The sequence below is a fragment of the Malurus melanocephalus genome, unplaced genomic scaffold, assembly GCF_030028575.1.
Source record: "Malurus melanocephalus ecotype Western Australia unplaced genomic scaffold, MMel_1.1 scaffold_48, whole genome shotgun sequence".
Lineage (NCBI taxonomy): Eukaryota > Metazoa > Chordata > Aves > Passeriformes > Maluridae > Malurus > Malurus melanocephalus.
The window spans coordinates 2,674,623-2,696,785 of NW_026623280.1; the positions used below are offsets into that span (position 1 = coordinate 2,674,623).

The window sequence follows — 22,163 nt, forward strand, 5'->3', positions numbered from 1 at the left end:
TTGCTGCAGTCATTTTGGCTCTCTTCTATTGGTCTTGCTTAGCTCACTTTCATATGAATGTCAGATTTTGCATTTGCTGTGTGCTGTCATCTAGACTCCTGCTGTAAAACAGTTTGTTTTTCCCCCAGTCRGTGCACCAGATTAGCATTCCCCCTCTCCCCCCTCCAGAACAGAATGTAATTAAAGATCATGGGAAAATAACWCACACACTAGTCATAAAGTTAGAGAATTTCAGGTTTGGTTCTGCTTTCCAATTTTACATGCTCCACTTCACTTCTGTATATAAAGAGAAATAGAAATGGCTTTGGTCACTGGATATCTATTAACTCCTTTTACATCAGATCCTGTGAGACAGATGACAGCAAGATCCACAGCTGCTTGTGAGAAAGGGCCTATTCCTCAGAGAATCACACCCAATCCACCCAAACCAGCCAAAATTAAGCTTTTTGCCCAAATGGTTCCTTCCCTCTTCGCTTATGGTGAAAGGGTTATGAAACTAAGCCAGAACTGCCTCCCTGTTCAGAGTGTTCAGGAAAATGTTTCAACACCTAAATGAATGTTTTCACCTGAGAAGCCTGGCAGGATGGTCACTTTGATAGCCCTGAGGCCAAAAACYACTTGGGTCAGCCAAGGCCAGTGCTGGTGGTGCAGTGGCATAGCTGGTTTAAAGCAGAGGTTGTTTTGTGCATCCTCACCTCAGCAGAGGCACCTCTGCCTCAGCATTTCTGGTGCTGCAATGGAAACATTCATGACCTTACTGCCTTTGGCTGTAGGACTGAATATCACCAGAAGAGAAATTAACTGCTTCTTAAAAAAAAAGAAAAAAAAAAAAAAGCTTAAACTGGTTTTATAGCAGAGATAACAATATCATCAAATCGCCGTTTATCAGAGTAAGCAAGCGACAACTGTTGATCATCAGTGCCTCCTGAAAGGTTCTGGAAAGGAAAAAAACTTACAGGGGATCTGCTGTGAAGGCAGGTGGCAGTGGGGAGGCAATTCAAGATCTACATCCCAAGTTCCGGCCACAGCTAAACTGTATCCCAATTTGTCTTTTTTTTCAAGAGGAGAAAAGGTAACTGAGGTCTCTGAGAATTTGTGCCACGTTGTTTGACACAGTACCACACAGAAAGAATTTATGACTTGGTCAATCTATACAACACTGTCAGCGGTGGATTTCTAGGAAATAAACCCAATATCAGGGTGTTTACCTCAAAATTCCTCCCTCTTCCTCAGATAAAGAAGAAAGTAGATGCTCACCTTTACTGTAATTATTTTTGTGGCAATTCTGTTCCATTAGTTAGAAGATCATAATGAAATAAATAGAAAAATGAGCTCCAGGCTGAGTATTCTGCATTGTAATCTAAATTAAACTAGTATTACAAATTTGTTTACATAGCTCAGTTGAGCTATGCAGTTTCAAAAGTTACTTGCTGAACGTAAACAAATCTCCTGATGCTACATTACGCACTATATGCAGTAAAATATATTCTAATGTAATACAATAAAACTGAAAAACCAATAAATGCTCCTATTTATTGAGAAATTGGACAAAAAATAGCTTATTGTCAGTTTTTAAWGACTGAAAATCAATAGATGATGAAAGGTTGTATTTTTTGTTACCATTAGACTGTTGACTCTAGCAATAAGTGAGATATGGATTATAACTGGGGGAGTAAAGAACTGGTGAGATATACAATTTGGAGCTTCCAGGGTTTTTCAGAAACTTAATTCCTAGTATTTGTGCAGCCATGGCCATCTTGGCTCTGCTGTTAATGGGCCCCGAGAGCACAGCTCCTCCATTTTGTTGACAAAGCCAACTTTAAGTATCTTCCTGTCTTTATGAGCATTTCTAAATTAAGGGGACTCTTAATCAGACTTTCATCTGATCACAAGTAAAGGAGATCCAGCTTTAACATATATTCACATTCTGCCAATCAAAAAAAAAAAAAATCCTCAAAAAAAAATCCTCAGTTATTAGAGCATCACCTCTCAGCTGCTGCTGGGTCTCCCCAGGTGAGCTGCCAAGGGGGGTCCCCAGGTCTGGCCCCACATAACTGCGACCACCACCCAAAATCAGAGAGAAATCATATTAAATCAGATGTACAGCTTGCAAAAACCTTGAGCTCTCGTGCTAAAGTTCCTCACACACGTAAGGTTTGCCACATCTGGGCCCTGAGCATAGAGGTCCCACGCCAGTATGCCATCTATACAGGGATGAGTCTTACCCTAAACATGTGGGCAGAGAGAGGTCTGAAAAACACAAATTTTGAGCACCTGTTTTCCCAGAAGAGTTTATTCATGGGAGYCAGTTAAAAAACCTGAATTTCTATATTAGTTCAACAAAAAGTGCACAGCCGTTTAGAGGCTGGGAGGGCACTCTCGTCTCACGACGCAAACACGACAACATGGAATACTAAAAAAAATATGCAGTGATAAAAACCATCGAGCTAAACATAAACACTGCACCCAGGGTCCTTAAATAGTGATCTATGCCAGCATTTTTCCAAGYGAACCAGTAGGTATGACCATTACATATAAACCCAAATATAGATGTTCTACCCKGACTATATTTCTAAACTCTGGAACAGAGTCTGAAAGGATGCCAATTACAATAGGGAGTTAAGGCTGCTTTTAGGATTTATATTCTCTTGGTATGTTTCATGATCATACAGCAGTTCAAACCTTGCTACATGGGGTAATGCAGAAAATGCCTATACTGCCTTCAGACACACAAATGTTCTTCTCTGGAAAAGGGGGCAGTGACTACTGGGCCTGGATGTGATGTAGAACTAATAAAGCCAGCTGACCTGCTTCTGCAGTACCTGATTTTACAAATTCGGAGACGTGTGCAGCTAAAATTCAATAGAAAAAAAATAATTCCCAGGACCTGGAAGGAGCTGACAGTGTGCAGAAATGGCTATCCTACTGCTGGCCCCAGTCCTGTGCTTCCCTGACAYAAAACGTTTGCTTCAAACTGAAGGTGGCACAGAGAGAACTAATTTTCATATCATGGTTTCCTTCTGTTTTCCCAGGTAGGAAGCTATTTCTAAAGAAGGGGCTGTTACCACGTCTGCATAATCACATACCAAAAAAAGATTAATGTTGCTCCTGTAAGCTTTTGCTTAAGTATACCATGGAAAATAACTTTGATGAAATAATTTGCCCAGAGCACTGCTTGTCTGGAAGATTTCTATAATTTAACTGCAGTTCTGTAAATAATTTGGTGATAGACAGGCCATCAGCATAATTTGGTGCTAGACCCATGCAATGTTAAGGAAATGGCCAGCAGGCCAAAATTAAATCAACTGGGACCTAGTATGTACAATGCACATTAAAAACCAGTCCAAATCTATTTTTTTTTTTTTTTTTGGAATATGCTTATTAAGTTTAAAGGAAGACACTTACTTTTTCTTTGGGAATTAACACAAAGAGATGTCATGCTTCCTCCCTGCAAGGAAAAGATCACCCACATGGGGTTCACCCTGTAGATCTCCATGAAGATGTACAATATTTTTGCACCGTAACATCCCAAACTACAGAATTCTGTACCGCTTCTGGACTTACCAGTAACTTTCACCAAAGAATCTCAGYTCTCCTGTGCTGATAACCTGTGAAATAGCAAAAGCCATTGCCCTGGTTTTTACTCAAGCCGTAACCAGGTCTGCAAGATAAGAGGTACAAAATTGTATGCATGGTACATTGCACCTTTAATCATCTACCTACCTGAAATACTTAAGCAAGTAGTTAGACATCTAAATGGTCCAACTACAGGCTTAAAATAAATGAGTTTTGCAGTACATGACTGTGTCCACATGATTTTAAAACTGGCGTTCACATCCCATCTCAAGCAAAGTATCATTTCAGCTACTGGCAGGTCAGAAACTTTAAAAAAGTCAGTAGCAGAGACAAGAACAGGCCTAAGATTTAGCATTTCAGCTGAGCAGAGAGGAAAACAAACAACTGCAGCATGCTTCCCACTGCACTGATTCATTTCTGGACAAACATTTTGCCATCAGAAATGTCCACAGTCAGCACTGCTTTCCTGCATCATCATAATGTAAATGGAGATACATGCTGGAAACCCTCTATGATTTTTACCAAATTAGGAGAAAATGGCAGGGAAAATAACATACAAAAAAAAAAAGGCAACAAAGCCATCCCTCTCAGGTCTACTGAAAAAAGGCCTCAAGAAGCAGACACATTTATACTTCTTTATAACTACAAAAATACAAAGAAGGAGGTGAAGTAGATGGGTTAAAAGCCAGCAAAAAGTAGTATAAAAAAGCCCACCAGGTATTGTTGCAAGAATCTCTAGATAAGCATCTTAAATCAGGGTAAATTACACACCTCATGCTGGTGACTCGGTCATGGGAAATTATGAAGCTACGTGATGTCTCATTTGTTGTGCTGAAAACAAATGTAAATAAATTACTGAGAGAATCTCATTTACATTTAGAAATTCATCCCGATGCATGACATGACTGCTGATGTTTTTTTAAACGACACTTTGAGAAGAAGTGCCACTATTAAAAACAGATCATAGCCACCTCAGTGAGAGCCCATGCATGTGTGTGTATGCTCGTGCATGAGTGTGCAACAGCAGATGTTCTAGAAAGATCTTTCAAATCTTTGGGAAAAAGGCTCACTCTTACTACTACAGAACCAAAATGGTGGTGCCAGAAGACAAAACCACTACGTATCCTTCTGTGCATTTTCCCCCCTCCAGAGGGGGAAGCAGAAAGACAACGTTATGGATTGGCTGCTGCCACTACAACAGAAAGTGCAAATACTAAAATGGTAGGAACAGAAAATAGWGCGGCACATCCCTCCATCATCAAGTGTAATGAAACTTCCCCTTAAATACACACACAAAAAAGCCTTTCRCTAAGCTTTTATCTCCCCCCTCCACATCTCACATTTTAAGCTGTCACTGGAAAAATTGAGAAGGATATCCAGGAAGCCATAAGATGGAGAGCAAGTTGAACTGCTGTTAGCTAAGCAGCACACATTCAGGCAAATATCCAAATGCTTTAGGAGCTGTCATTCTCCATCCCGCGTGGGAAGGCTGCGAAGAGACGGACTTGCTCGTATCATGATTGCTCTTATTATTACAGCAGTGAAAACACTGCATACTAATGGATGTGTTTTCAGAAAAAAAGACTGTTAGATGGCTTTTTAGACTCTGTGCCTGGCTGTCTGGGCTTCAGCATCTGATACATCCTATCCCTTTCTTGCTTCCAAAACAGAACTCTAAAAAAAGTTAGCAACATGAGGGCAAAATAAARCATATTTCCAAATGGGGACACGACAGCGTTCTACAACCCCACATACGGCAGCATATTTACATAAGCCTGCATAGGTCAGAGAGTTTATTTGTTAAGGGACAAATAAGCAGGCCATGAAATAATTATTTTTCATTGTGCCCTGCCAAACCTTCCCAGCCAAAGGCTAAATTGAGCTGCTATTGTGATTATTTGAACTGTGGAGCCAAAAGTCTTCACTGCAAAGCATCCCAGCTGTCCTAAATTTTATTCTGATGGCTAGTTTTCACACTAGCTTGAAACTTGCCAAAAATGCTCCACAAAACAGGCAGGCGGAAGGCTTGCTTTATCCAGACCTACATCAATTACTGATTTAGAGCTGTTCTGAGAACTTGATTATTAACAAATCACTTCCCAAAATTGTTATGACAAGATTCACATATGCAAATGGCAAGCTGCTCATATGTACACAGCTAGCAAAAGAAATTAATACAAAGGTTCCCAGATTTATTTATGGTTATTTCCTATTCTGCTTTACTGCAAATTAGCCACTGAAATATTAAAAGAAAGGGGAGAGATCCAGCTGCAGCATCACAGCTTTGACATATGGTGACGTGGGAACACCCAGGCCATAACTGCTCYGACACGCTTCTGCCTTCACCCACCTCCCTGGGGGAAAGGATCCACCAGAACCTTCTGGCACCAGAGGAAGCAAAACCACCACGGTGGCTCTCAAGCTGCAGATTTGGTCCACACACCAAGGAGCAGGTAGGATTACCCTGAGAACAGCTCAGACGATGGGCTTGGGAGGATATTTCGTATTTTAAGCAAGGTTGACAGTGGAGGAGGAGGAACAACAAATATGATTTTTTTTAAAACCTTATGCTTCAAAGCTTAAATTAATCTCTAATAATGAAAGATTAGGATGAGAACATGTAGAGAGAAGATTATCCCAAGTCTGCCCATTGTGAGGCTCTTACAACTTTGCTTGAGGTGCCTGGGGTTGGTCATCGCTAGAGACAGAGCAGGAGGATCTTGGGAATGATTAATTTCTTACTCTTCATTTCTGCTTAAATAACTAAGACACAAGCAAAAGACAAAGAGGTGAATTATTTTGAAGGCAGCAGACTTATAAATAAATGAAATGCCCATCACCTGGTATCAGGCTGTAYGTACCACAACCCTGACCAGACAAGTGCACCTTGCTGCAGCCGCCCTCCTTCTCCTCCACACCTCCTCCTGCTTTTTCTCCTGTTTGTAATTTCACTGWAATATCCTCGGGGCAGCAACCACTCCAATTTACACATGAATTAGAACAACACCTCGCACAATGGCATACCAGTCCTGATTGGACCTGGACTGCTCCTGGGAATGCTGCTGGGAATGGTACTATAAAAAGAGCTCATAAATGTATAGAGTTCAGCACAGTAGCACACACACACACACACCCCTACCTTTTAACACGGTGAACATCACCAGACTGTTAAGTCTGTTTTCCTAATAAAACTGCAGACAGTTGAATCCATTTCCAAGCTCCAAGATGGTTGCAGGATGCGTGGCTAAGACCCAGCACACGTCCACCAACACACTCTGTGAAGTCAAGCCTTTGCTACGGACCCTGCACCTACTGCTCAGTACAACAACAGAAATGCTACGAGATCATGTCATAGATGTCAAGGCTTAAGGCTGAGTCTTGCTCAGGATTTCCATGGAAGCTGAGCCAATGGTGAGCTGGGGACGCTCAGGATGAGTAACAAAAGGAAGCCACATCACCCCTGTGCAACCATTACAGACCTAACCTGATTAGCTCCCTTCTAATTTCCTTCTTTCCTTGGGAGAGGCTTTTGACCTTTGAGCTAGCATTTTAATATATTCTGGAATTTCAAATTTTGTACATAATAAACTAGTTATTTTCAGGTACTTCAGATATAAATAACTYCAATATAAAATTTTAACTTTCTCCAGTACCCAGTCAGGCTATTTTTAACTAAAAATGTAACAAATAGATTTGAAAATCTTTAGCAACATATTTCCATTTTTTCCAACAATTCTGACACATCAATTATTTTGTCAGACTTTTTCCTGAAGGACTGTGAACAGCCAATATGCTCCACAAAGAGCAAAAGGAAAAGGAAGGGAATGGGTACAGGTAAGGTGGCAAATCAATAAGTAGCTTGAGTGTATGTATAAATTCAGCACCTGAGCCCTTCTAAAGTCAGGTTCCATGTTGTAGTTACTCTTTCCAATAGTTAATATCTAGAAAAAATTGAAGCAATAGCCAAAATGTAAAATATAATAAAAATCTTAATTAGAACAGAATGGCCACTTTGTCAGGCCTGTATTCTGCATTGATAGGGCATCACAAATTGACCTTAAAAATCTATCATACAGATTACAGCTGTTAGCAACTGCATTTATCCCTTCCAAAATGAAATAATTTTTTAAAAATTAGAAATTACTTTAGAAATTTAATTACAAATTATTGCCAGATGGCAGATGTCTTTTTTATTTGYCTAAAAACTCTATACAATTAAATTCTGTGTAAAATCCAAGACCATAATTCCTTTTTCTCTGGCTCCTGATGGGATGGTAGCATTACAGGGCCCTTCATGTGCTTTTTTATATAACTCACATTCAATACAAGTTTTGTCCATGGCATAAATGCAGATTTCTGCATTTATTTTCTKTCTCACAGAGATGTAACCCTCACTGCTGGACATTCTCAGTCTGAGCATTTCAGCTTCTCCATGAACTTTCTGCAACTTGTGACTTAATTCTTGCTCCTCCCTGATGCCTGGGATGTCCATGGCTCCAACCACAGCAAACTCTATCCAGTGTCACACTTCCACTCTGGAGCAAAGATCACTCAGGAATGACCTTTTTACTTCTACAGAKTAAGAGACCGAGGTCTACATGGAACAGGCTGTTGACAACCCTGCACACACTCAGTCACAGTCAGATATGTGACAAAGTCCAATTAAATCCTATTAGGGAATAATACAAATGACAGAGCTTAAAGAATACAGTTAGCTCCTAATTAGACAGCCCATAAATCTGTTCAGAACCTTCAGAACTTACCACCAGAACAGGAATCTCAAGACTTTTCACCAAGTTTCATTTTAACAGATCTGTTGTCCACTGAACCAACAACTCTGTTGCTTACAGACAAGATACTTCATCAACTTAAATACTATTAAAAGATGATTATGCACTGAGCTTTCCTGAAATTGTGTAACATTTGCATGGTATAACACATACTCTTACTTGTTCACTGCAGTCTGATTCAAAGTGCTATAAATATGTTTGCCCTTTCTGCTAAGCCCGCCTAAGGGATTAGCAACCCCCCAAAAGTTCAGTTGAATATTAACTGCATTAACTTTGCAGACTGTAACATACTGTTACACTCAAACAGCCTACGGTGTGGTATGGATGACTTGCTTAATAAAAAATGTTTTCTTGCAAAGCCCGATTGCGAGGAARAAGAATTTGCTCTGTCAAAGGGGGTGACCTCTTCCATTTAACTTCAGAAAGCAAACAAACAAAAGGGAGAACTTCACAGGGATGTCCAGAGAAATGTTTATCATTTCATCTGTCAAACCAGATGGACTTCCCTTGGCAACACAGCACCAGCTCCACTCTACGTTAGAAATTAAGTCAGCTCACCATGAAAAAAAACCTGTGAAATACAGCAGCAAAAGTGTCATCTACTGTAGTAATGTGAACTTAAAAACTATAAAAGAAGCATGTTTGCTTACTTATTTTGTTAAGTAAGAAGTGCTTTGCCTGCCAACTCCCATAAAAAAAGTCATGTGCTGAAAGACTTTTCAGCACAAAGTCATACAGCAGTGAAGACAAATAAAAAGAAGAGGAAATATTTTAAAGTTGGAAGAGGAAGAGTTGATAGGAGCGTGAAAGGGAGCTGATTTGATAGCTAGTGACAAAAGTCAAGGAAGAGCAGATTCTTRAATCTCCCAAGCAAAAAGCTCCCAGGCAGAGGCAGGGGGTGACTGGCAGTATCTGATCAAAAGATGAACAAAGAGGAAAATGAGAAAGGCTGGGACAAGTTTCGTAAGGTTATGAGGTAAAAAGTATCCAATAGATTACTAAAATACTTTTAAAGATTAAAAAACCCKCCTTCATTATAGTTGCAGAAATAAAAAAGGTAGAGCCTGTCTACTATGGGATGAAAACAGAAATTGTACAATGCTTCTTTTTTTCTTTTATAAAAATATATAGATGAAATACACCTTCTCCATACTGCAGAAACATGTAACAACACTCAAAAGACCTTGATCCTGAACACTGCAATGAAACCTTTCTCATTTAGTCTTCAAGGATAACGTCTGTATCAATTTGTAAAAACACACTCTCCYATACAAGGGACTTGGGTATAACGGAAAATAAATCCAAACTTTGAGAATTAGAAACCATATTTCTTCATAATGCTGGACATTTACTTGCTTCTGCCATTCACCATCACCATTAGGTTGTCTAAAAATGGAGACCAACAATAGATGTAGGTAATTACACAAGAACTTTAACTGCAGAGAGCTTCAGACCACAGCATTAAACTGGAATTAAAGCTTTACAGGAAAAGAGAAATGTTTCACTCCCTGCAATCACCTCCCTCCCTCAAACACACACTGCACACCTGCTACCCACCAGCCAGATGGGACTGAATTCTCCTGAATCAGATCTTGGATTTTTAAGCTCAGCTTGAGTTCAATTGGATTTCAAAACACGAAAATATATTATCATTCCACATTCAAAAAATTACACCAGCGTCCAGGAACTCCTACTTTCAGCGTTGTTTGTACAATTAGATATGTATTGAAGTGGGGTTATTGCCCCAAATTATTAAAAGAAATAAATAAAATGCAGCTTTATATCAACATTTAATTTAATGACACGTGCACTTAATGCATGAAAAACAGAAACAAGCTGATTTTATATCATTARCATGTTAAGTCAGACTGGAAATTTAGCTAATCTGTAGTGACCAGCGTTTTTTCAAAAAGTCCACAAAGGCAATTTAGCAGCCCAACCTCACTTAAACATTGCAAGAACCGGCCCTTAATGCACAGGTATCATAAAATATTAACACAAGTTAAGAAACAACTGGTGAAGCATTATATTCCCAGAGAATTCGCTAAGTTTGCATAATGTAACATTTTTCATCAATAAAGTTCCTTCAGCCTGTTCTCCAGAAGAAGGCCTCTTTTTTACCTCTYTATTCCAACAGCACAGCTCCACCAAGTCCCTGYTGCCTGCACTTTAGTGGAGTGCTGRCAACTGGCAAAGTCACATTTTTTATTGGGACTGGCCTCTGAACTGGTCTTTCCCACCTTTTCCTTCAGTCCTGAAACCAACTGGAGACGCCCAGGGGGTTAACAAGTCTCCGGTCATGGGCAGGCCGTGGGCATCAGGACGCTGCTGCCGGTGGTGTTCCGCCAGAGCCGTGCCTGGCCAGTGCCAAGGCGCAGGAATGCGAGTCCTGCCTGCTCGGCCAGCCTTGGACTGACCTTTAGTCGTAATGGGGAACAGAAGTTTTGTTAGTGAACACACAGTTCTGGTCTACATATTTTTTAAATTGATTGTTTTATTGACGYAAAGTGCCCAGGTGCCCTCACGACAGTCACTAATATAGATTTTGAAAATAAAATTAATTAAGGGCCAGTCTGGACCACCTTTACTGTCACCATGGAGTACCCTTTTCCACAAGTAACAATGCTATCAACCAGCGAGCACGAGTGGAGTGTTTGAGGAGTATTTCATTACATCTCAAAACACCTGACCACGGAGGTCAAGATCACTGTCACCTATCTCTGTGCACACACACACACGCACACACACAATCCTTCTCCTCTCCTACCTTCCAAAAGGGGACCGAAGCACAGAAAACTGAACCGGCCAAAGGCAGTGTCAGAGCTGCGCTGTCCCGGGCTCCGTCCGTCCGGAGCGCGGCGCAGGGAGCGCGGCACGGGGYGAGCCCGAGCGGGAGCAGAGCAGCCTGGCACGCAGGCTAATCTGAATTACACTCATCCAGCCCTCGAAATGGCTCCTCATTAGCTGTGGGTTAATGGAGTCCCAATGAGTAGTGTTATTTTCATCCCCTGCCTACTGAACACAAAATTCATTTGCAAATATCCTGTAAAATACTGCAAAGCAAGCCAAAGAGATATGACAACATAAGAGGCATACTATTTATGGAATGCACTTACCGTCATTTAGAAAAGGAAGCTGACATGAGCAACAGCCTAAATTTAGCAACACATTTAGTTTTTATTCACTAGTCACAATGATAACATTTCAGAAGGCTACCGCACACCTTGTGCGCCGAAAGGTTCCACTGAAATCAAGACAGACTTTGATCTGAAAGGAATTCGGGATCAGCTCCTTAATGAATACAACACTGAGTTAAATTAAGGCAATCACCATCTTGACTTTCTATTCCAAGTAGATATAAAATTACATTGATTGCAGGAAATGGTGGCATTCAAACAATATTGCAATAGCCAAAGCCTGAAAGCTAAATTCATTGTCAAGCTAAACTAGGCTTTCAGAGGACACCATTTGATTTGAGACAAAAAAGCATCTGCAAACCACATATTTTCAATTAATAGTGTAAAAGGCACAGAGTAAGAAAGGAAAATCACAGGTCAATATGCCACATGCCACTCAAAGAAGCAGAGTCTCTGCAAGAGCATACTGTGCATATACGTACACAATGTGTATATATGTGAGTGCATGCATGTGTTTTGGGCTTTTTTTGTTTTTTTTTTTTTTAAGGCAGGCTGTACTATAAAGGCCAAATTTGAGACCCAGTAAGGTACAATGCATTTCAGAACAGCTTGACGATGCTCTTTTACCCACGCTATCTTTAATTGAAAAGTAATTTCAAATCAACAGCACACAAAGTTAAACCTAGTTCTTTCGAAAACTCCGAAGAAGAATTAATTTGAACCCTTACCTTTGGCACCTTAAAGACTTTTGGCCATGACTTACCTGTATAAATAGAAAGAACTAATTTACTACAGAAATGCCCATGGGCAAACATGTTCTGGCTAATGAAGTGTTCAGCTTTTGCATGATTAACCAGCTGGTGGGGGTGKTGTAAAAATCACAGGGCATAAAATAATAAGAAAAATTGATTAGCAGCTCTCTTTTAAAGCACTATATGAAAAAAAAAATCCTTATTTTTGCTCAGCAGTTTGGAAAGTGACTGTACAGAAAKATAGACTTGAATGACTTACCAAGGAGTCAGGCAGAGACTGCACCAGGCACTCACTCCTCCAAGACCTGCATCGCAGAGAGGTTCAAGTGAAAAGCAAGATACCAACCAGCACCATGGCCGGATTACTCACACAACAGCTCCTGCCACTAGTCATAGGGGTAATCTTCTACTATATTGCAAAAGACATTAAATAAAGTTAAAACTATGATTATGCTTTGACTCAGTTCAGTTTTTCTTCCCCAGAGTTCTGCACTTGAACACTGTAGCTGGCTACAGCTATTCCCACAAACCAATTTAAGAAATGCCTCCATATAAGCCCAGGGATTCATACGCTACTTAGAAATAATGCAGATATTTAGGTGATGCTACATAAAAAAGATGGGGTTTRCACTCACTAGGGACAAAAATCCTCTTGCCCTTCCCATCCTGTACAAGGGGTTCCTTACAAGCTCACATGCTCTGYCCTCAAAATAGGACCCAATTAGTGTACAAATATTTGGCAGACGGGTCACGAAAATAAATTTATCATTAACTCTCCCCTAAACCAAGGCAGGTTATCCTGGAGCAGTTTCACTTTATACACATTTGCTCTGGGTAAATTTCAGCTGAGGTACAACTGGCAYATAACAGTTCCTTTAAGAAGAAAACCCACATATTTTTAAGGCATGGAATTCAGAAATATGAAAGAACTGCACACATGTAACACACATACCAAGAATAAAAAAATAAAAGCAAAAATTTAATTTACAGATAATTTACAATAGGCCATTGTAACAGTCACAGTCCCTCTTTAACATCATTACTCCTATGGAAAATGCATGTTTACACCTACTTACGGGCTTCCAAAGATTGGTTTACAACTATGTACCACGGGAGACACAGACAAAGGATCTGCATCTCAGTGATTTGCTGGAGCACCAGCCCTGGGGACGCAACCACAACTCCAGTGCCGGGACTTCATGAGCTGGGAACCTACATGAGCTCCCTCTGGCAATACACAAGCTGTCCCCTTATATCTGTTGCTGGTTTCTAACCCCGACCAGATATTGCCTCCTCAAGAGTCCTCTCTTGTGGTATGTGATGGTATATGATACACGTTCACATGCCCATTTACCTGGATATGAGTGCAATCACACCACGGGATTCTTCGTGAGAGGTAACCATTTTATCTGAAGTGAAAGTTACTGAGAAGAACCAAAGCAGAACGCTGAAGCCCATCTTCCTTCTTTTCATGATTCCTACACTTACTTTAATTACCACTTTCTGAGGAAGACAGTGCCACTTTAAATGCACCCAAAGAAAGCTTTTTCCACGCAGTTTCCTTATAGGAGACAGGCAGATTATCCAGAGAATGGATCGCTTCATGCATACGCCATATACTCTACTCCAACTCAAGATTCACACTGAAAAACCGGTCAGGCCCATGCAGATTAGGTGACTCTACAAATATTCCATAAAGGTTCTTTTTTCTTTACACATACATCTTATAAATCTGTTCACTAACTTCACAGTCAGTCATGACTTCTGAMATCCAAAATGTTTTTGCCCATTTTGAGGGCATTGCTGGATCATTGGATCATCTATCACASTTGCACAGATCTTGCTTCTGAGCTTCCTCTAACTTTTTGGAAAAAACACTTCTACATATTAACACTTAAGAAAGTAGGCATAGAGCAGACAYGAGCAAACAGAAATAGAGGACAACTGAAAACACTGGCATTTCTCTCAGTACATCAGTTATGAAAGTGCTATTTCCAGATAGAATTCATTATAAAAAGAGAAGTTTCTTGTTCAGCAAGAAGTGGTATTAAATTCCACTTAAGTGTAATTTCTATGGTCATATCTGAATCATGAGCCATTTCTAAAATGTTGTGTATTTCTAACTCTGATGAACTGGGACCCTGACAACACCAGAGCTTRTAAGCTGTGTCTGAAGCTATTTTCAAATATGGTACAGCCTAATATGGTTGCAACACAATTTATTAATTGCAGCTATACTTGCTAAGAAATTATGCTGTGCAGTATCTAAGTAACATCATAATTTTGGCTAGCATACTTGTTTAAAAAATAAAATTTGAAAAAATGCCTGTTTGCCCCAGAAAGTGAATACTTGTTAAAACTGTTTTTCCCTAAAGTAGTTCAGAAACACAGGTATGAGCACAGCAGGTTTACAGAAGTAAAAACCTAATTCCTCAGACCTGTGCATCATACTCCAAAAGCTTTATGTAATTATCTGTTTATTTACTTATGAGCAACTGCTCTGAAGGAGCCCCCAGTGAGTGTTTGCTGTGYGCCCTGCAGAGGGGTCAAGCACAGCACACAGGCTGCACAATGCAGATTCCCCTTCACAAAGGTATTGAGGTGCCTAATTCCACTTATATCCACTCCCAGTGAAACTGATAGAGAGTGAGTGCCTCTGAGGAYGTGATCCTTTGACATCAGTGTGGATTCTCCAAATGGATCCAGGTTCATGCTTTTATGGATACCAAAAGAGCAGAAAATAAAAACCATTTTGCTTTGTGGCCTCCTTATCCTCTCCTATATTGGAGTTTCTCTAAGACCATGGTTGCTGGTAGAGGACATAACAGCCAAACAGGCTGGTTTAATTAACCAGAGTTTTTCATACTAATTAGGAACAACATAAGCATTAAGCAATCAATAGGACACCTTATGCCACTACTGCTTAAGTCTGCTTTGACTACTTCTGGTTCAGCTGCACCCTTGAAGCRTATTTGGAGGGTTCTTCCTGACACCCTCCCATGCAGCATCAATTTTTAGCAACAATAATCTTTCCCATTGATAGCAACATTGTTAACCTATGTGATGCAGCTAAAAATCAGATATATAGTGCCTATCGAGGAGCTAAATGATTTTTTTTTTTTTTAATTTTGGTATTTTGATTACTTCTAATGTGATTAGACACTTGACCAATGACTAACATAGCRTGATATTCATCGCACTGCAGACTTGTTTAACACACACATCCCACTCAGGAGCAAGGGGAACCATGTTCCACCATTCACTGTGCACTCARCATTACTTCCAAATTCATATGAAATAACTATGCAATCATTTATTCAAAAGTAATTTTAAACTCTTTCTGAATAACTTCTTAAGGGCAGCTGGCAAGAAAGTAATATGTCTGAAGTACAGATAAAAACAGAAAACCTGTAAACTATCTTTTCCAATTGAGAGAATCAACTCCTAAAATTAGTTTTTGGAATTTCTCCTTTGGGTGCCAGTTCAGATCTTGCTTTAAATGACCACTAACTAACAATCCTCTTGACTTTGAAATAATCCACAACTATTCCATAAGACCTGTTTGCTGATTATGTACATGCAACCCCCCCACAAAACATCACATTCTCATATCCTTATTTTAAAACATGCACTTTTGTTCCCATGTCTGAAACTAACTGTACAAAGAACTCAGATGCCCTCCCAACCCCCATTGGAAGTGACAAGTGAGTCCTTCTAAAATTGCAGACACATACTGTCAAGTGCAGGTGTTTGTAAACAAGTTTGGAAATGTTTCTAATTATAAACCATATRAGTTAAAATTAGAAGTCCAATCCGCTAGCCTTAAAAAAAAGAACTTCCAAAAGTGTTCATCTAAATGAGAGCAACCAGTGATGTTTCATTTAGTAACAAGAGCAGAATTCCTGTGCAGAGCRGCACACTGCTCTTCATCAAACTTTCCACTATGAGTTGCATTACATTTCCTTAAAAAAAAAAAAAAAAGGATTTGATAAGAATTTTAATTTGCTGTCATACTRTGATACTGTATATTTCAAAGTACAATCTAAAAATACCCTATTCACAGGTCTCCTGCRTTTAATATAATTATAAAGAAGGAAAAAAAAAAAAATGTTCCCAAACCTTCTGAATCTGTCTTGGCTGACAACATAAAGTTCAGCTTTTACGGGGAGCTTCCCACGCTGACCTTCTGAGAACTCAAACCAAACTCTGCTTGAGGGAGCCTTACTCTTCCGGATGAAGTTCTCCTCAATAACCTCACTWACTGCAAAGCTTGGCTTGCCTGGCACAAAGCTGCTGAGAGACAAARCTCAGAAGGGCAATCCCAGAGCCCTTCCAGAGATGGAGATCTCGATTTGCTGTCACTGAACTCGAGATGTCTCAGACTTGCCCTCACCACTCTGCTGTGGAGGTCAGAAATGCAGCTCCACGGAACCACACGCTTTGACCAACACTTCAGACAGGGCTGGGAAGAGGCAAATCCTGCCTCATACACCATCTACAGTGCACTGAGATGAGATAATGCAGGCACGAACATGGACTTCACCTTGGCAGAAGTTCAGGCASTTAGCAGAGCTAAGAGAGAGGGAGCTCTTTTAAGGGGAAAAGAAAAAAGATTAATACTGAAATCTCATTGTTTCTTAGAGGAAACATAACAGCACATTTRAGCATGTCAGAATAGCTTCAGCTGATTACAAGTGAGCAAACATGAAACAACTGCAGAGTGGCTCAACTATGGCCTTAATTCAAGAAAGGGGTACTCTCCTGCTGCACTACCCTGAAAAAAATGGAAAGGGACATGGATCAAACAGAGAGGACCTGCTTCTGGAACAAGGTGGGACTGTCCCTGCCCAGCAGATATCCTTCTGTTCCCCACCTACAGCACAGGCAGGGGCTACGAGGGGCAGGGAAACAACAGCTCTTTGGCCCCTGCACAGCCAGCCTCCTCCTCCTACTCCACTGGGATGTTACACSACAGAGGAAAAGCCCAAACCACCCTCCTCAAAAAACAGGACAGAAAGTAAGTTGCCCATGTCTCATCACAGTCAGGGAGCTATTTCACATAATAACCAYTATCCAACCTTTCCTTTTCCTTCCCTTCCTTTTCTTTTTAGCCTTTGCTTTGTAAAACTAATATAGTGAAAATAATTTTTTCTGAAGAGCCTTTTGAAACCTGCTGCCTTCAAMAAACATGGTCATACCAGTTTAGTGCTGTACAGTCTTGTACCATCCAAGAGCAGTGCTGTCAAAGCAGGAGTCTTGCAGGTGACACTTCCTTTGCTGCAAGTTATAATRTCATAAAATAGTGGGATGGATTGGGTGGGAAGAGACCTTAGTGATCATCTAGTTCCAGCCCCAGCCCAATGGGCAGGGACAACTTCTTCTAGACCAGGATGCTCTAAGCACCACCCAATTCAGCCTTGAAAACTGTCAGGGCTGAAGCATCCACAGTTTCTCTGGGCAACCTGTTCCAGTGTCTMACCATCCTCATAGTGAAGAATTTGTCCCTAGTATCTCATCTAAACCTGCCCTCTGTCAGTGCAAAGCCATTTTCCCTTGTCCTGTCATTATATCCTCATCTTTCTTCCAGGTCACCTTTAGGTACTAAAGAGACTGTAGGAGACTATAAAATCTCCTGAGGGCCTTCTCCAGGCTGAAAAMCCCCAACYCTGTCAGYCTGTGTGCAGGAGAAGTGCTSCAGCCCTCTCATCATCTTTGTGGCCTCCTCTGGACTCTTCCCATGCTGGGAGCTCCACAGCTGGACACAGCACTCCAGGAGGGGTCTCACCAGAGCARAGTAGAGGAGGAGAATYCCRTCCCTGCTTCTRCTGCAGCCCAGGATATAGTTGGCTTTCCGGGATGCAAGAGCACATTGATGGGTTGTATCGAGCTTCTCATCAGCTAATCTGAAACTGCTTATCTTATAAACCATCGCCTTTCTTTTAAAGACAATTCCTTTTCCTTTTTTTTTTTTTTTATTTTTTTTTTTTTTGTGACATAAATAAGGGATGGAGAGGCCACTTTGGTGAAGGGTCCACAGTAATTTGAAAGAGAATGATGGCACATCTCACCTGCAGTTGGTGGCCTCTACCCCTCTTTTTCCCCTTTTCCTAGGATTGGGTGCCTCATCCTCCCCTTTCCTGGCCGTGCTGCTGCTGTGAGGGCTCCCTCTCCTGTTCCACTTTGACCAATGTTAGACCTTGTCCTACCAGAAGCATGGCCTGAGTGAACAGAGCAGGTTCAAAGAGAGTCTCAGTGAGCTCGGTTTCCTGCTAGAAACTGCCACCAAAATTGATTATCTGAGCGGGAAATAGTAAAACTTCCAACTAAAACTTATGCAAATTAGTTTTTTTTATTAAGCATAGATACATATTCATATGCCCAAGTTTGTATACATACTATGGATATTGTGTATACACAATATATACCCATATATACCCACACATATATGTGCACACACCCACACACGCAGCAATCTTTAATGCTTTTAGAATTTTTAATTCTAAAGCAAATCTTTAATGCTGATAACCTCCTTGCTATTTTAATTCAAAGCATGTATAAAAATTGTTAGCTTCTACGAGTTCATCTAAACTTCTGAATGTACCTGTACTGGATTCACCTAGAAAAACATTTTTTTTAAATGAATACATATTGGAGTTGTGTTTGCAAGTCTAAAAAACCCAGGCTTTTCACTGGGTATATAAATATTTTAATTAACAATAAGTATGTATTTAGGAGATTCTGCATCGAAGTCTAGATCAGATAGGGCAATTAACCCATTACAGTTTTTCTGAGATATTAGATGAAAGAAAATACATTTAGAAAATGCATAATCAGACTTGAATTAAGCATTTGAGTCATAAAATAATCTCAGATGGTGATTTATTTCTAATATTTTCTGCATGCTGCAAATGAAAGCATGAAGAGCAGCGCAATTGCATATATCTTCTACCAAAAATAGCTGAAAAATACTATAGAAGAGTGCCTGCTGGGTTGGTTATAAAAGTAAAGTATAATCCATTAACTGCTAATTAGAAGCATCAGAAGCAGGCTTTGCTGCAATAAGAGCTGGCCCCTAAGTAGATGTTTCTGTAACCATTTAAAGGCACAGGGTTTCTCCAGTTGCTGAGAATGGAGCTTGGATGGTTTCAGCATAAAGGCCATGTGAAAAGAGACTATGGCACATGGCCATGTTAGCCAGCTGTTTTCTAAATATGATGACAGGTGCCATTTTTTCCATTTGATCGTGGAACGTAATACATCTTCAAACAAATTTTCCCCAACTAGTCTGGTGCAGTAACATTTCAGAGATTCAAATATAAGAATGTTTGCTTTTTTTCTCTGACAGACACATATTGCAGAGTCTTTCGCAGATATTTCATTATCTGCCTTCTTCTCAAAGCTGATTTTTGGTTTACATGTTATTTTTCTTTTTACTGCTATTGTAGGAGGGAAGGAATAAGCACTTGGGCAAAGGATTTAATTCTGAACGAATTAGAAAGGGGGTGGGGGGAAAACTACTATTTATAATTAGACAACAAATTTGACTTAAATAAGGAATGATTCTCTTCCTCTCTGTTCACTACTTCCTAAAAGATGAGAAGTATTGCCATAATTTCCTCTATTCTTTATCTGGCTAGCTACACTGAAAGCCAAACAGGTCTTTTGATCCATTTGCCTACGAAAAGGCCTTAAGGGGTCAGGGAAAAACAAGGTGAAGCCAGAAGAAATCCCAGTACTCTAACTCCCTGCAGAAGATACAGAAAGCAGAAATTATGAACAGGAGCAACAAAGAGATGACGCCTTGAAATGGACACCAGGCTCCAAACTGCAGCCACACAGGATGTGGAGCCGAAGGCAGCCCAGCTTCCTCCAAGACCTGAGGGGCTTCAAGCAGTGCAAGAGGACAGGATACAARTCATGCTGCATAACTCGAAAAATCAGGAAAAAAACAAGCAGATAAGTAACTTCCCATGTTAAAAGAGGGACATAGCTAGCATAGGGGAAAATAGTTCAGGTCAATGTTTTGGACTCATGGATCGATCAACTAGTAAACAAAGGAAGAAAATTTGTGTGGGGCAGGAAATGAGGGCATTTAGGTTTTTTCTTTTCGTCCTATTTTCATCTACAACACAGAAGAAACTTGTTTCTTTCTTTTAAAATAGTGAAATAGGGGCATCCATTAAGAAAAATCAAGATGGCAACAAATCATTTTTGCAAGTTAAACATCTAAACTGTGTTAAACATCTAACAATAAAATTGGGATAACAGTTGAAACAATAAAATAAAATTCAGTTTAAACCAATGCCTCAAATATTTGTTAGCCCTGGCAGAAGCTCTTACAAGGCAGATGAGTATATCTGTTTTCATTCTGTATGTAAGAAAACAACTGCAAAATGCCCCAAAGCTACGGAGGGAGTCAGTGTCGAAGATATGATTAGTAGTTCAGAAGTTATCTGATTCGGGTCACATGGTGTTCCAAAAACCATACCTAAATATAGCATGCAAGAGATCCGCACAAAGAGCAATCCCATGATGGGAGCACACTAAACTCTCCACAAAACTAATTAGGGTTATTTTGAGGCAACCAAAGGAAAGCAAGAAGGGTGGGGGGAGAAAAATCAATCCTTGCCCTGCCCAGCTCTGCAAGAGCAGATGTCCCTGGTATGGAYGAGCTACAGTTTGCAGCCCAAGTGCTCAGGGAGATGCTTTGGTTCCCGGGGAAAACCCCCCATGGCACCAGTGTGGAAGGCAGATGGGGGGCACAGTGAGGCTGCATTAAGGAATTCAGCTCGCTGGGGAAGAGGATGACCCTGTCAGCAAGGGGACCAGCAAGAAGCCAGTACTTGGGTTCCTCTGCTGCTGGTAACAGCATCCTTCTCACACAGAAACAAAACTACCTTTTTGGAAAAGGAAGGTCCATGTAAACAATCAGTACCCTTGGCACAGACCAAGGCTCTAGGAAAGAACTAATGCTTCCCAAGGCAGAATGGAAAGGAAATTCCCTGTTGGAAGTTACCTCTGAAATCCTCCATTAGGGTTGCCTCTTGACAAGGAGGAGGATTTTCTCACAAAACACAGCTTGAAAAGCTATTTCTAACACCTTTCCCTATGTTTAGGCATAAGGAGCAGCCTCATGGAAAAGCATGCAGAGCCTCAAAAGGCAGCAGGAGCAGGAGAAAGGGAGGAGTGCTCCTCAGGTCTTCCGAGTTTCTTTTGGTCCCTCTCTGTTAAGTGACCATGCTGCTTCCTATGTTTCCTGAACACTGAATTGCCAGGTGGCTTCCGACCTCTTAGTGACTTACAAGCTGATTTCAGCCAGCTGGCCTAGCTCACAATTTCCCTATAAAACCTATTTTTAAAAGCTAAAAAAACTCTGCTGGTGAATGCCATGACAAAGGTTTTAGGATGATCACAACGATCCATTAATTTGGCATCACCTTCATTCTTACGCACCAGAGGGAACACCTCTCTTCCCTCAAGCACCAGAACATGCAGGACGCCTCGATGGTACCTTGGAGACCCAGGCAAAGCCAAAGCAGGGGTGATGAGGAACAGGACGAAGCTGAGAAGAGGCAGTGCTGTGAGGAGTGCTGCTGTCAGCAGGCACAAAGCAGGCTCTTGAGCCCAAACCATGGAGCAGGTGCTCCAGAAGGCAGGTAACAAAGCAGAGTGAGCGTGGGATGCACACTGCAAATTTCGGCTCCAACGCTTCAGGCCATTAGCAGGTGCTTCAGGCAGTCATCCAAATCAAAGTAAGAAAGTGGAAAGAGCCAAATGCTGGGTAAAGAGGTTTGCTAACGCGAAAATCCTAGTATGGGCAGACAAAACGTTTCCCCATTGTGGGAGCAGGCTAATAAGAGAAAAAGAAACAAACAAAAGGCATATGCAATTTTTGTAAAAAGGGCTGT

The 22,163-nt window shown here is 40.7% G+C and overlaps 1 protein-coding gene across 11 annotated transcripts in view; it reads right to left on the reverse strand.

The window, feature by feature from the left end:
• ESRRG (estrogen related receptor gamma) overlaps window positions 1-22,163 on the reverse strand; it is a 448,915-nt gene that overhangs the window by 325,066 nt on the left and 101,686 nt on the right. For 3 of the 11 annotated variants that reach the window (XM_057365152.1, XM_057365151.1, XM_057365143.1), the window contains one exon: window positions 12,515-12,560. The exons of 7 other annotated variants lie outside the window; for them this stretch is intronic. The gene's annotated coding sequence lies outside the window, so the exon portion shown is untranslated. Of the gene's footprint in view, window positions 1-12,231; window positions 12,267-12,514; window positions 12,561-22,163 lie in introns of those variants that run through there. One more of the 11 variants, XM_057365139.1, reaches the window with a different exon arrangement.